At 43.0% G+C, this 15,813-nt stretch overlaps 1 protein-coding gene across 3 annotated transcripts in view; it reads left to right on the plus strand.

Annotated features, from left to right (window-relative positions):
- Positions 1–15,813, plus strand: part of abcg2b (ATP-binding cassette, sub-family G (WHITE), member 2b) — a 55,873-nt gene that overhangs the window by 7,017 nt on the left and 33,043 nt on the right. Inside the window, exon 1 of one of the 3 annotated variants that reach the window (XM_054778731.1) lies at positions 5,172–6,537. The exons of the other annotated variants lie outside the window; for them this stretch is intronic. The gene's annotated coding sequence lies outside the window, so the exon portion shown is untranslated. Of the gene's footprint in view, positions 1–5,171; positions 6,538–15,813 lie in introns of those variants that run through there. 3 annotated transcript variants of the gene reach the window in all.

Consider the following 15,813-nt stretch of genomic DNA (forward strand, 5'->3'; position numbering starts at 1 on the left):
CTCCCCTACAAGGTAAACTGTATTAAATGTCTTATTTTCTCCTTTTATACTGGGTAATAGGAGTGTAAACGGGTGTTATTTCATGTCTAGAGGGCTCTAATAATGTTAGAAAAATTTAGAAGGTCGTAAATAGGGTTTCTATGCCATAACTATGAAAATATTCCATTTTTAAATAAGGAATCCCACTTAAAATTCACTTATCGCAGTCGGTTCTGGAACCAATTAGCTGTGATAAATATGATATAATTATCATAAAAAATAGATTTTTTTTTTCAAATATGCAAAATGCATGTAGCCCAGGAAAAAAATGGCAACATCCAAAAAGAAGATTTTCCCTCATTCCAGACAATTTTTAAAACCTTGATATCGAAATAAAAAAAAACCCTGTACATAAACGTGATAAATGGTATGTTAAATGTTATATTCATCAGATGATGGGCAACATACAAACATATTTTAAGCAATTTTCTTTTAATGAATCAACTTGTCATAAAATGTTACTGTAGTGCTTTAATTGTTACTTTTGTAAAATGCATTCAGTCAAATAAAGAAATTGTCAACATCCAAAAACCAGGAAGAGACCATTTTTTGAAAAGACTATTTTAAAAAATGAAAGAAACTCATACATTAATGTCAGAAATATTATATAAATTGTCATTTTAAAAAATATCCAAAAACAATTGTCAGTCATTCCTCCCTATTAAAATGAAATAAAGCTATATATAATTATTCATTTTAATGTATTTATTAGTTATTATTGCCCTCCTTCCGTGCGGCCCTTTCAGCTTTTTGGGAAAGCCAAGGTGCTAAAGCGGCTTAACTTTGGGTGCTAAAGAGCGGCGCTAAGAGCTCCTAAGTGGACTTTAACGATTGAAGCGTTGTCTGGAATCAAAGTGCAGATTAAAAGGTGGACAATAACCCAAGCTGGCGCTGAGGTGGGGCGAGGCAATGAGGAATAACCAGTTTGCGAGCATCACGTTATTGGCCCCCCGTGCGACTTGTTCTCTTAATGGGCTTTCAGCGCAAGCTAATGTTGTTTCTCTGGGCAGCTGGGGCACGTGAAATGAGGAGACAAAACAAGCACATCCGTATATTAGCTAACACGCACACAAGGACTCAAACTGGAGGCTAGCCGTGACCCAGCACGCTCTTGACAAAGCTGCATTAGGATTAGCTAGCATTAGCAACTGCAAGTTAGCAGCGACTCATTAAATGACTATTTAGTGCAGGGGTGTCCAAACTTTTTCCCTCGAACGAGGACCACATAGTTGAAAAATGAAACTTTGCGCCTTTGATGTTTAGTCAAATCTGCTAAGAAGTTAAAATATTTCATCTCAGCTTTGTCATATTGGTGACAAAGCATGAATCATTCATATCAACGTCGCTCTTTGCTCTTATTTTCCTATTTTTGCTGGGTCTTTGTTATATATCTTTTCCAAATATTTCAACTTTCTTCTAACATCTTTGTAAATGTTCTTCTCATATTAAGACTTTATTTCCATAATATTATAACTTTTTCCCCAAACTTAATTTTCCAAAAATGACAACTTCATTTTGTTTTGTTTCTCGTAATAATACAACTTCTTTAAAATTTCAATCTTTTACAAATCTTTAATATTTCAACTCGAAGCTACTAAAATGACGTTATTCTTATATATATATATATATATTTTTTTTTTACTTTTTCTCCTAATATTTTGACTTTATTCTCGTAAAATTAGACCTGTTTTTGTCATTTCTTCAGGGTTTTTTCCCCAACTACTTAACTACAACTTTTTTCTTGTAAATTTTCGTCTGGTAATTATGACTTTATTGCCATGATAGTTTGTCTTTATTCTCATAACATAACTTGCAACCTATTTTGTTCTTTATTCAAGTTTAATTTTAACTTTATTTATTGTTTTGTTTGTTTTTCATAACATTACAACTTAAAAAATAATATTTATCATAATAATGTTTTGGTTTTATTCTTGTAAAGTTCCTGCTGATTTTTCAATTTTTGCTGTTGTTGTTTTTTTTTTTGTAATTTTCTTTTTGAAAATGATATTTTTAGAGTGTGCTTGTTGAAAAACAGCCACAGGCCACAAATGGCCCCCGCATCACACTTTGGACACCCCTGATTTAGTGGCCGGAAAACGTGTTGTAGCACCACAATGAGGTTTAGCTTCCTCGCTTTAACCAAATAGCTTTTTTTAATGATGCATTTTGTTGATAGGCCCTTTTATTCCATCACAACATAAAAGGCACCATGACAGCAGACAGAAAACATAAACAAAGTACTTTCAATTACCATCAAAGCCATACATTTTTGATTAAAACAGCAAAAAATGGTGGTACGCCGGATTATGGTGAGAGTAAGTAGAATAGAATTGGAACAGAGCTGGGTTTACTATCACCAGTTAGCATGTGTTAGCATACAAACAGGTTGAATTCTTTGACTTGCTACGTCAAAAAACAACCATGAAAGTAAAGCGATTCTTCACTGAATAGCTCTCTGGCAGCGTCAAAGTCTTGTGGCCAAAGAATGTATCATCAACAACAAAAGAGCTTTTATTCCTGTTGTGTTTCTTTGTTAGCATTTACGCTAAAAATTATCTGAGCTACAGCACGGAACAGTGTTCTTGGGCCAAGGAAGAACCCATGTACAGTCGTCCCTCGCCACATCGCCTACTCTTCACTCGAGCACGGTTTTTCCAAAATATATTCATTGACAATCGTGCTGTTTTGTGGTGGAATACGGCCTGTTATCAGTCACAAATAGGATCCCATCAGGGTTTTATGCTGCTGAGGGAAATCGGCCGATACCAATTAAGTGTCCATCCATCTTCTATGCCGCTTATCCTCAGGCGGGGTACACCCTGGACTGGTGGCCAGCCAATGGCAGGGCACATATAGACAAACAACCATTCACACTCACACAATTTAGAGTCACCAATTAACCTAACATGTTAACTAACCTAGCATGCTTTTGGAATGTGAGTACCCGGAGAAAACCCACGCATGCGCGGGGAGAACATGCAAACTCCACACACAAATGTCCAAGTGAGACTGGAACCCATCTTCCCGATCTCCTGACGGTGTGGCCAACATGCGAACCACGAGGCCCCCGTGCGGCCCATAGATTAAAAAAGTGTCCATTTTTAAATTTGCTATAGGCTATATCAGGGCTCACCAACATTTTGTCTTGTGAGAGCTACTTTTGCACAATGAAAATGGCCAAGAGCTACTACTCATTTTTGTAACATTTATTTTCATAGCTTATTTCAACGCAAACAAAGCGAATATGCTTGTTTTTACCAGAACATGAACCAAATGCATCTTGTATTTCACAAGGCACTTCTTTCTAGTGTTCTCACATTCTGAACTGAAAACCTTAATGGACCGCCTCATGCGGTCATGGGGGGCTCACGTTGGTGACCCCTGGGCTATATGATATGAAAGGAGAACCATGAAATTTACATATTTGACTTACTTTTTCAAAATCCCTGGTGAAACTTAGAGGATCAGGCGCCTTCTTTCAGGAGACTTTGGATGCGAGAGCAGCTTGATGCAAACCCGGTTTCCTCCAGTCCGACGAATCCAACCACTTTTCGGGACATCGGACCTCCGACTGCCACGCACATACAGGCACTTGTCCCGCGTTAAGGCTATATTAGCCGCCACCTGGCCGGTGATCACTTCGTGAGCCTCGAAAACTCACCACCCCGAAGTGCCCGCCTCCCAAACGCCACACCAAATGAAAGCTTTTTAACGCGCCACGCCGGTGTGACTTTTTTCGTGGCAAGTTTTGCAGAGTGCAAAACTTCCCACTCTCACAACGACAGGAAGTCCCACACGGCAGACATGCTTGTTTTGGCTTTGTGAGGGGAAAAGTGGGCGGGAGACGGTCGCTGTAGGCTAGATGGGGGCGGAGTTGATCGTCGTTATAAAGCAGGTATGGACTGTTGTCCTTGTCTCTGTCTTTTTTGTCCCCCTCTTATCCCTGCACCCCCACTTCTTTTCTATCCCCTCCTGCTCCGGTCCGGCTGCTCCAAATTTGCATAACAACAAAACATCAAAGTCAAATAAATGCTGTGTAACAGGGGAAGTGTATGCCACACTTTTCCCTGGCAGAGCAAATCTGTTGAGCGCGTGAGGACGTTTAGATCAACCATACTATCTGCCCTAATGGCTGGACAGGACACAAAGAAAAAGAAAGCAAGTCAGGGCATATGCCCCGACTTGCTTTCTCATGGACATCGGCCCTTACTCATCAGTGGCCGATGGATCGGAGCACCCCTCGTCAAAACATGTGCGTGTTTAAGCAAATTGTACGTATTTTGACATGAAGTCAACATTTTCAAGCGGCCCCTCGTTTATAGCGGTTAATTGGTTCCCGACCACGATAAATGAATTTCCGCGATATGATTCAATGTTAATAAATAGAATATTTTTGTAGTAAGACCATAGAAAGCCAGTGCATGACTTTCTAAATACGTTTTTTAACATTATTAGAGCCCTGTAGACGTGAAATAACACACCTATAGCCAGGGGCGGACCTACCATGAGACAAACACAGGCAATTGCCTGAGGCCCTGAGATTTCCAGGGGGCCCCAAACGTCTCATAAAAACTGATTATCAATTTTTTTCCCTCAAATTAAAGTACATACTACCGTTTTAGTCTTAATTCACGTGCTGAGAACTACATCAAAATGCAACATCTTTCATAAGTGTGTCTACCGCCGCCCCTCCCTTGTCATGCGTTGGACTGTTCCATGTTACCACGCGGAGCGCAGAAGAGGCAAAGCGCCAGTGGAAGACAGTTGCGCTTAATCAAAACTACTGAAGGTGTCAACCTTTTTCACAAACGCAGACGCGAGTACAGCAGCACCGTGACACAGTGTCAACCGAGGAGAAGCTGAGTGACGCTTTTCACCACAAAGACGAGAGTATTAAAGCGGTAAACTATGTCAAATGTTGCTAACTGTTCTTATCAATTACAGTAAAGGCACTGAGCTGATTGACTTGTTGGGTAATAATAATCTCCCAGGAGGATTCACACATTCATTCTCATATTCACACTTGTTAGAAGATGATAAAAGCAGGAAAAAAGTGGCCTAAATGACAGTCACATTTTGTAATAATGTGAAAAAATGTGGGCCGCACGGTGGTCAAGTGGTTAGCATGTTCCAAGTGGTTCCATGGGTTCCATTCTCCCTTTCTGTGTGGAGTTTGCATGTTCTCCCCGTGCGTGTGTGGGGTTTTCTCCGGGTACTCCGGTTTCCTCCCACATTCCAAAAACATGCATGTTAGGTTCATTGGAGACTCTAAATTGTCCACAGTGAGCAAAGCTAGCTTCCACTTAATTAGCAGACCGTGTTGTAACACCGTGACGTAACTACGTCACCACGCCCCAGCACACGCTGACACACAATACAAAACTAGTAAATAAACATATTTACACATACAAAATATAACAATAATGCTTTAAGTGTTTTGGTGAAATTAACAACAGATTTAAACTTGTTACATTTACACCACATTGCTCAACTCTTATGCTGCAGGGACTCGAGATGGCCACTAGCTAGCAGGCTATCGAGTTAGTCTCAAATTTATTTCTTCGAAACATAAGAAGCCAAAAACGTACCACTTCCACATGTGACGGGAGGAAACCTTTTTTCCAGTCTATCATGTGGGACGTGCCATGGCTGACTTCATGCAGTGTTGAGGTAATGTAATGTAAGCTTATGTCTCAATGTTTTGTATCATTACTGCCACCCAGTGGCCACAATGCTATCTATTACTTGTATTTTAATGTTTTGACTCATAATAGACCATAATCTACGACCAAACAGTCATCATTTATTAATTCATTAATCTTTGAAAAAACACCATATAGAGAAAGCGCATATTGCAAGGTCCTAAATACATTTCTCTTATTATGTCTACAGTGGGTAATAGGAGTGTAAAGGTCACTCTAGGGGTGTTATTTCATTTTGAGAGGGCTCTAACTATGTTAAAAAGCATATTTAGAAAGTAAACCGGTTTTTTATACTCTACCAAAATATTCCATTTCTGAAGAAGGAATCCTACTTTGCGGAAAGTCACTCATCACGGCCGTTTGTTTCTTCACTGCATTTGCACACTGGGATTGTCTGCCCTGTCTGTAGTATCCTTCCAGTTGCAATTCTTTAACAAATCTTCTTCTTCTTGTATGTGTATGCGTGTGTCATCCATTAGTTTGCATCTACTAGTCAGGTCTGAAAAAGCCTTTGCACTAATGAACTTTAGCCAGCTAATTCTTTCTGGGCTGGCGACGACAACAACACAACAAAACCCACAACATGTCCTTGACCGCCACACAACAACTACACAAATGAAGTCATCCGCCCGAAAATAACATTTCATATTTTGGTTGTTTTTTGTGGGGTGTTTTTATGTTCTTGCTTTTCTGTTTTTTTGGTTTTTAATCCCATGCGGCCACAAGAGTCCAACGAGGGCGATCGACCCAGCGAGGAAGCCAGCGAGGAAGCTAATGACTCATGAAGTCACTGCAGGTGATGAAACATTTAGCAGCCACAAAAATGCTACATCATTCCCAGCAGACACAACTAGAGGACTACAAGGACATGAACTGTGTGTGTGTGTGTGTGTGTGTGTGTGTGTGTGTGTGTGTGTGTGTGTGTGTGTGTGTGTTTAATACAAGTGGAAACTTCAGCATCTCTAAAAGGAAGAGGACTCACGTAGAAAGCAGTAAGAAAAGTGTACAGAGGACTAACTCACTCACTGCCAAACAAACCTGCCGGCTAACTCCCTCACTCGCTGGGGAAGTCACAAACTAGCATGCTAATCACCCAATCAACTGAGTTACAGTGCTTAGTGTAATTTCCAATGGCCTTGCTTTGAGCCCTGCGGCTTATACAGTGATGCGGCTAATATGTGGTCATGTTCTGGTCTTGCGGCATCTTGTGTGCTTCAAGCAGCGGTCTCATCATGGAGAACGTGTGGAGAGGTGTCGGGTGGTCTGTCACTACATGATCCGTACCAGAAATCTATTCTTATTTATTAAGTATTGTTTAAGACTAAGACAGTAACAACATCAAATTAAAAGCACAAAATGAATACAGACCCACCATCCACCAGTACGACGTTTGATGTGTGTGGTAAAAGGCAGTGTGCTAGCATGAATAACTTGAGGTTGTGCACCAACAAATATGCACATTATGCACTCAATAAGGTCTTGTAGAGAAGCCCAAACTTCCCGGTCCCCAGCCACCTCCTCCAGTTCCACCAGGAGGACAACAAAGAGGTTCCCAGGCCAGCTGTGAGACATAATCGCTCCAGCGTGTCCTAGGTCTGCCCCGGGGCCTTCTCCTGGCTGGGCATGCCCACAACACCTCACCAGGGAGGCGTCCGGGAGGCATCCAGACTAGATGCCCAAGCAACCTCAACTGGCTCTTATGGGTGTGAAGGAGCAGCGGCTCTACTCCGACCTCCTTCCGGATGACCGAGATCCTCACCCTATCTCTTAGGGTGAGTGCAGCCACCCTACGAAGGAAACTCATTTCAGCTGCTTGTATCTCGTTCTTTCGGTCACGACCCAAAGCTCATGACCATAGGTGAGGGTGGGAACATAGATTGCTGGTCAATTGAGAACTGCCCTCCGGCTCAGCCCTCTCTTCACCAGGACGGTCCGGTACAGCAACCACATTACTACAGACGCTGCTCCGAGCCACCTGTCAAACTCACGCTCCAACCTTCCCTCACTCGTGAACAAGACCCCGAGATACTTGAACTCCTCCACCTGGGGCACAACCTCACTCCCAACCCAGAGGGTGCAGTCCACACTTCTCTGACTGAGAACCATGGCCTCGGATTTGAAGGTGCTGAGCTGCATCCCAGAAGCTTCACACTTACACTTGGCGGAGGCCAACGTTCACCGGAAACAGGCCCGACTTACTGCTGGCAATGCAGACCAGGCTCCTGCATTGTAAAAGGTACGAATGGCACGTAGTAGCGCGCCACGAATCCTGTACTCTCGGAGCACCCCCCACAGGTTATCCTGAGGGACACGGTTGAATGCCTTTTCTAATCTACAAAGCACATGTAAACTGGTTGGGAAACCCCCACGTACTCTCCAGTACCCATGCAACGCCATCTAAACCAACTCATCACCAGGTGGTGATCAGTTGACAGCTCAGCTCCTCTCTTCAAGCGCGTGCCCAGGACATGCGGATATAAAGTCGACCAGAAACCTGCAGCCCAGGGTGTCCTGGTGCCAGGTGCACTTGTGGATATCCTTATGTTCAAACATGGTGTTTGCTATGGACAAACTGTGGTTCCCACAGAAGTCCAATAGCATCACACCGCACGGGTTCATATTTGGGCCGTTCCCCCAATCACGCCCCTCCAGGTCACACTGTCATTGCCCATGTGGGCGTTGAAGTCTCCCAGTAGGGGGGTGGGGCTTAATGATGTAATGGTCCATGACGACCATGATGGCCATGAAATGAAAGTCATTATCACTAAGAAAAGCAAAGCAAATATGTTGAGAAGAAACAAGCTGCTCTGCTGTCACTACTTGATGTGGTGTTTGTTTGCAGTTGGGAGGGAGGAGCTTGCAGCTTCACTTTGTGTTCAATGATGACAAAGTGATTTGTGCATGCATAGCAGAGTCTGCAGAAGTCTACTCTCGCCTAAAGTTGTCAGTTGTTGCTTTTTTGAAAAGGAGTATAGTTCTATGATTACTCACTAAATATGGTAGACCACTGAATGAATGAAGTTATGGGAAACGATGAGGTCAGTGCGTGTTCTATGTGCCTGGATGCACGCATGGCTGTGTGCGTGTGCATGTGTATGTGGCTTTGTACGTGTGTAGTGTGTGTGAAATGATTTGGAAGTGTGTGTGTGTGTGTGTATATGCTACTAAGTTCTGCATAAAGCAAAGGTCAGTCTCCACTTCAATTACACAGTACACATGCGCATACACACACACATGCACACACGTACGCAGACGCGTGCACACGTACACGCACACAGCCATTCGTGCGCGTAGGCACACAAAACATGCATCGACCTCATTGTTTCCTACACTTTCATTTAGTAAAATGTTTAGAACTAATTCACTTTAACCAAGTGTTTGCTAAACCCTGATGACAAACTCACCCACTCATTTGGAAACTAACTCACTAATTGACACACTCAAATTAACTCATAACTAGCTCAATCTCAGACTAACTCACTGACCCATTCACTCACTAGCTTAATTAGTTTGCTCAAGTCCAGGGAACTAACTCACTCACTGTCAAACTAACTTCCAAACAAACTAACTCATTCACTCACTCACTCATTCATTCACAAACTAACATCCATTCCATTAACCAATTAATTTACCCAGTTAAATACAGTCAAACCTGTCTTAGCGGCCACCTTTATAGAACGGCCACCTGCCTATAGCGGCCACTGGAAAATCCCCCGCAGCAAATTTACATGTTATAGACCCTGTGTATAGCAGTCACCTGTCTAACGCAGCCAGCGGCCACCCATTTTGTCTCCCTTGGTCCTTATCTGACTGCATATAGCGGCCAAATTACCGACTCAAGTAGAAGCTTCATGCACGATAAAGTTTTGTTTTTCAATCAATGAAGCCATCGTGTGTAGACTTTAATTACTGAGTCCTAACTCAGTCACAATCATTCACAAGATCCACACAAACTGTCAGTTGTTCCACATAAAAAAGCCATCTTCTTTTGAGCTTGCTATTTCCTGGTCAAACATGTAACTTTAAGAGCATTTGCACCAAAACATTACCGCAAAGTAGGCTGGGAACAGGACGTGCTCCCAGCAACGCTACAATAAAAAAAAAAAAAACATACGCTAGCATGCATGCGGCAGCGGGAGCAAAACTGAGTTCGGTTGTACTTAATTGAAGTATTTTAGAATGTACTCACGTTATTTTTCATCAATCCTCATCTACAAATCCATCAAAGTCCTCATCTTCTGTATTCGACACAAAAAAGCCGTCTTCTTTTCCATTCGCTACTAGTCTGTTAACTTGTCAGTGTTATTCAGCTCCGAAGCAAAGAAGGAAACTTCTCCTGTTGCTTCTGCCAACTTTGTTTATTGAACGCGGCCACCAGACAGCAGCTCAGAACACACACACATCTCTCAGCATCGTCTCTCCTTCCTGCTTGCCCACAAGGCAAAGGTTAAACAAGCCCCACTACATAGCTGTCCAGGCAATGCCTGTAAGAAATGACACCGTTTATTTCCTGGTGTGAGACAATGTGCACAATGTGTGTCAATACTGTAATGCCGCTTGTTGTGGGGAAGGAGAGACTCACATCGCCGATGCACTTTAATGGCTTTATTAACAGCGGAGAACACTGCAGGACTTTACATCCACGCCAACATAAACACACTTCCCAACTCTCTCCAAACTCACAGCTAGCACTGAGCCTAGCTCTCCTGCTCGGGAGGCCCACCGTCACTTCCCGTCACTTCCTGATGAACGAAAGCTGTAATGACACTCTGCCGTATAAAAAGTAAAATATTAAAAACAAGCGTAAGACATTACTAGCACAGCTTTGTTCTGTGTGTCGTGGATAATAACAAGCCTAGTAGTGCTGTACAACTTTTATCCGCAGTCCCACAGTGCCCTCTACTGGTCAACATGGTGGACAGTTTGTGCTGAAAACACGGACTGACCCTTTTTTTCCTTTTTTTTCCTCTACTGGTCAACATTCAAACTGGACGCCAACCTGTCTATAGCGGCCACTTTTGCAGTCGCCCTCTAGTGGCCGCTATAGACAAGTTTGACTGTCTATACTGTGTTTGTAGTTCATGTGAAATGTTTATAATTAATTAACTTTAAATATGTTTTTGCTAAATCGTGATAACAAACTCATTGACTCATTTGCAAACTAACTCACAAATTAACACTATCTCAAACTAACTCATAATTAACTCATTCTCTAAGTAACTTACTGACTCACTGGCAAACTAACTGATAGCTCAATTAATTTACTAAATCTGTATAACTAACTCGCTCGTTATCATCCATCCATCCATCTTCTATGGCGTTTGCCCTCACTAGGGTCGCAGGCATGCTGGAGTCTATCCCAGCTGACTTCAGGCGAGAGGCTCGGTACACCCTGGACTGGTTGCCAGCCAATGGCAGTGCACATATAGACAAACAACCGCTAACTGAGTGACTCGATGGCAATCATTAAGCAATTGAATCAATTCGTTTTTTGCTAAATCCTGACAACTAACTTAGTCATTGTCAAACTAACCGGAAAACTAACTAATGAAGTAACTCATTCACAAACTAACCTCCTGTTCCATGAACCAACTAACTTACCCAGTTAATTAGTCCATGTCAAATGTTTGTAGCTAATTAAGTGCGTTTTTGCTCAACTGTGATAACAAACTCAGCCACTCATTTGCAAACAAACTTGCTCACCTACACACTTGCAAAATTACCGAATAATTCATTTGCAAACTAACTCGCTAGCAGATAACTCGATTCAGTCTTTTGCCAACAAACCCACTTGCGAAAAAACCTATGAACAAACTTGCTCACCCACGCACTCACAAACCTCCCAAGGTAAAAATATATTTTACCTTGGGAAAATATATATTTTTCCAGGTAAAAATATATGAATAATACTAAAAATATATTAACAAAGGTTGTTTTTTATTATGGCTGCAGTTTGACCCAGGAACAATAATCTGTTTCCATGAGTTTTTTCATGGGAGAATGTTCCGTGCATCCCATTGGAGGTTTTCCACTGTGTTGAACTTTATTATTATTCGTGTATCTGCACACCTTTTTCTCTGTCTGCCGTCATGGTTAGAACCTCCTTATTCCTTCCCACTCAAACCGCTCTTCTTATACCCGCCTACATCCTTTCATCCATGCATGCTGCCAACCACCCCACACCCCCCACCCCCACCATTCCCAAAAGAAAATAAACCTCCTTCACCGTGACACGTCACCCTCATAGAGAATGAAACCAAAAACACATCTGCAGCCAGCAGCACAACATCTAATCCTCAGGCCTGGAGGAGGAGGGGAGGGCTACAGGGGAGGATGGTGTATGGGGGGGCACCTTGCCATCATTCCCGCTCCCGATTCTTCCTCATCCATTCATTTTTTTCTCCTCCTTATATATCCTTTCAATCATCTCCTCCAATGCGATGCTGCTCGTCCCACTTGGAGGCTCTGCCTATGTTTCTTTTTTGGGGGACGAGGAGACGGGGGGGGACCAAACCACCCACCCACCAACCAGAGAGCATAATCTTCTTCCCATTCCTCCTCCTCCTTTTCCCAATCGCTCCAAACCAAAGGCAATTTCGACATATTTGGTGTGTGAGGCGTTTCAATGAGCTTCTGCTGCTCTGCTGGCGATGTGATGGCGCCCTCCTGCGGCCACCTCGAGGGACCGCAGGTCCTCTCTTCTTTTATTGACCGTTTTTTTTTTTGTTTTGTTTTGTTTTGAGAGTTGCATCATGACTCCCACACACACACACACACACACACATGCATGCACCTCCATCACCATCAGCACCTCCTCCTCTCCCCCTCATCCATCCAGCAGCTCCTCTCCTCCATCTTGGCTAAATATTGCTGGAAGATATATAACGTGTTGCTATGGTGATCAGCCAGTTATTTTTTTATTTTTTAGTTTATGGAAGGGAGGGAGGGCCACACGCAGGACGGATGTTGATGCTGGGAGTGGGGAGGAGGTGTGTGTAGGAGGTGGGTCAAGTTTGAAGATTCACAAGCAGACCTAAAAATAGGCGTCAATCTCTTGGTGAACGCAGCAAAACTACAAGTGTTGACGATTGGCGTCGTCCCTGGGGAGGGGGGCGTTAAACCCCCTGCCCACCTCTCTGGGTGCTAATTCTCCGTCTGCTTGATTGGCTTCTGTTTATGTGCCATTGCGCGTGTGTGTGTGTGTGTGTGTGTGTGTGTGTGTGTGTGTGTGTGTGCGTCATTAGCATCAAGCATTGTCCTCCTGGGATAATATTGCGTCATTGATCTCCAGCTGTCTGACTGGCTGCCATTGATCGTGCACGTGACGGGTCACATGACCAGACGTGTGTGTGCTATCAGTACAGTCCAGATGGCTGTCTTGGAGGAAATCTCTGGGACATTTAGACACCACTTGTTGCTTCTTCCTCTCCTCTTGAGGTGTGAAGCAGCTTGTGCTCGTCTCCGTGTATTCCAACATAAATCCAAGAACCTCAGCAGACCCACACCAAGGCAGGATAATCCTAAACCCTCATCAGGTGTCATTAACGCACATTACAAAGCTGGCGCCAACGAGCAGCGGGCAGCTCCATCTGCTGGATCAGGTGGGTCCATGCCCCGCAATACCTAGTTAATTACTCTGAGAACTACTGCATTATCTTCATGACTAACTCTCACTCACAAACTAACTTGCTAACCAGCTAACTCCATTTGCTTATGCAAAATCCTGACAACGAATTAAGTCAGTTGACGAGCTCGATCTCCAACTAACTGACAGGCAAACTAGCTCACTGTCAACCTCACTCGCTAATCAACAACTATACTTATGCAGACGTTCATGCAAAATCCTGAGAAGTAACTCCATTCCAACCAAACTTGCTGACTAACTCACTAACTCAATTCCGTACTAACTCGTCAATTAACTGACTGTAAAACTAACTCCCCCATCCCTGCCTCCCTCAGTCACTCGCTGACAAGCTAACCTGCTAGTCGACCAACTGACTCACTCATTAGTTTTGCAAAATCCTGCTCACAAATTAGCTGAGTTAACTATTTCAATCTGTTAACTAACTCATTGGCAAACTCACTCCCTCACAAAGTAACTCCAGTGAGTTCATAAGTAAACTCTTAATGAACTTTATTGCAAACAAAGGTTGCCAACTAACTCACTCAATCAGTCAATTCCATACTAACTCACCAATTGAACTACTGTCACACTACCTCACTCACTCACAGACATACTTGCTAATCAACCAACTAACTGGCTAGTTAGTCTATGTAAAATTCTGATGATTAACTCAGTCCAGCTAACTCACTGCCAAACTAGCTCCTTCACTGACTCGCAACCTAACTTACTAATCAACCAACTAACTCATTAGTTTGTGCAAAGCCCTGTAAACAAACAAACTAACTCAGTGAACTAATTCACTCTCAAACTCACTTCCTCAATCACAAAGTAACTCCAGTTGGTTTATAAGTAACAAACTCTTGCTAATTAACTCAGTCAATTCCATAGTGAGTCACCAGTTGACCTACTGTCACACCAAGTGACTCACTCACGGGCATACTTGCTAATCAACTAACCAACTGCCGTATTAGTCCGTGTAAAATTCTGATGATTAACTCAGTTTTTGCAAACTCACTTATAAACTAACTCACTCACTGCCAAAGTAGCTCCTTCACTCACTCACAACCTAACTTACTAATCAACCAACTAACTTATTACTTTATGCAAAACCCTGCTAAACAAACTAACTCACAAAATAGCCGTCAAGCTAATTCACTAATCAACCAACTACCTCACTTATTGGTTGTCGGTTGCACAAATCCTGGTGACAAAGTAAACTAACTCCCTGATTAAGTCACTCACTGGCTTATTTGAAGAGTGACTGACCAAGTGACTCGCTAACTAAGTCAGTCTCTCCCTTGCAGACTACCTGTTGGGGAGAGGCGTGGGAAAAGGAAAGACAAAGTGGTGGAGGCTAAGGAATATACAGTAGGACTATTAGACAGACTGTGTGGATGTTGTGTTAGACGCTCTTTCACGTCCTGCAGGTGCGCATGTGGGGGCTTTTCCTTTCTCGGGCAACCCCTCCTCCACCCCCAATGGAGGTCAAGTGTGTGCTGAAGGCCTGGCAGCTTCCTTTTAGACAAAGTGGCACCTCCTTTATTGCTATCTTTAGCGTCAGGGCTTCTCCTCTGCCGGGGGGAGACAGCGGTGCTTTGTCAGGAGCTATTCGTGGCGGCACGCCGCCGCTGAGGATCAGCCTGGCTGTCACATCATGCAGCCAGAACAAAGTCTGCTTCTATTTGTTTCACAGGAAAAAAAAGCTCCTTTTGCGGGCAGCTAGAAATCTTCACTGGTCACTTCATTAGGTACGCCGTCTAATGAGATCCCATGCATGAATTCTGCCTTTACTGTTGTGTGCAGTATAGTGTAGTGTAGTAGTGTAGTGTGTTCACCTGCCATCTCTTGCCTCTGTCACAACAGTTTCACAGCAAAGCCTCCGTGCACATAAATACATGCACTTTCCAAGCAGTGCACCGAAAGTTCCCTCAAATTGGCCTCAGATTGCTGAGATTGTAATAATTTGTTATCATTATCACCCACCGCTTGCTGCCAGGTAGCCTTTGACGTCTTTAACAGTCGGATATTTCATTTCACTCTTACCTAATTTGGCCTTTGGCCTTCAGCAACAACCCCATGCTGGGAAAATAGCATCATTATGACAATGTTACTACATCAAAATGCAAAATGCAACGGAAAGGTGGAGAAAATAATATGCATAATAATAGAAATGTAGAAAAACACATGAAATATATAGTTAACATGGAAATACTGATGCGTAATTGTGGCCTTTCAGCTTTTATTGCGTGGGAAAGTAGAACCCCGTCGCCCCCTTGTGTCGGGTCGCCGGTACTGCATCTTCTTTGCAAGGTGGGGGTTTTTTTCAATATTTCCAATGAAAGAACAAACAAATGACATTTCCTCGTCCTTAGTATTTACATTTGATCTTGTAGCTCTGCTGTCCTGAAACAAGACCCACACCACTAAAAGAGGAACTCTAAAATAGAT

Source organism: Dunckerocampus dactyliophorus, chromosome 6 (genome assembly GCF_027744805.1).
Source record: "Dunckerocampus dactyliophorus isolate RoL2022-P2 chromosome 6, RoL_Ddac_1.1, whole genome shotgun sequence".
Taxonomy (NCBI): Eukaryota; Metazoa; Chordata; class Actinopteri; order Syngnathiformes; family Syngnathidae; genus Dunckerocampus; species Dunckerocampus dactyliophorus.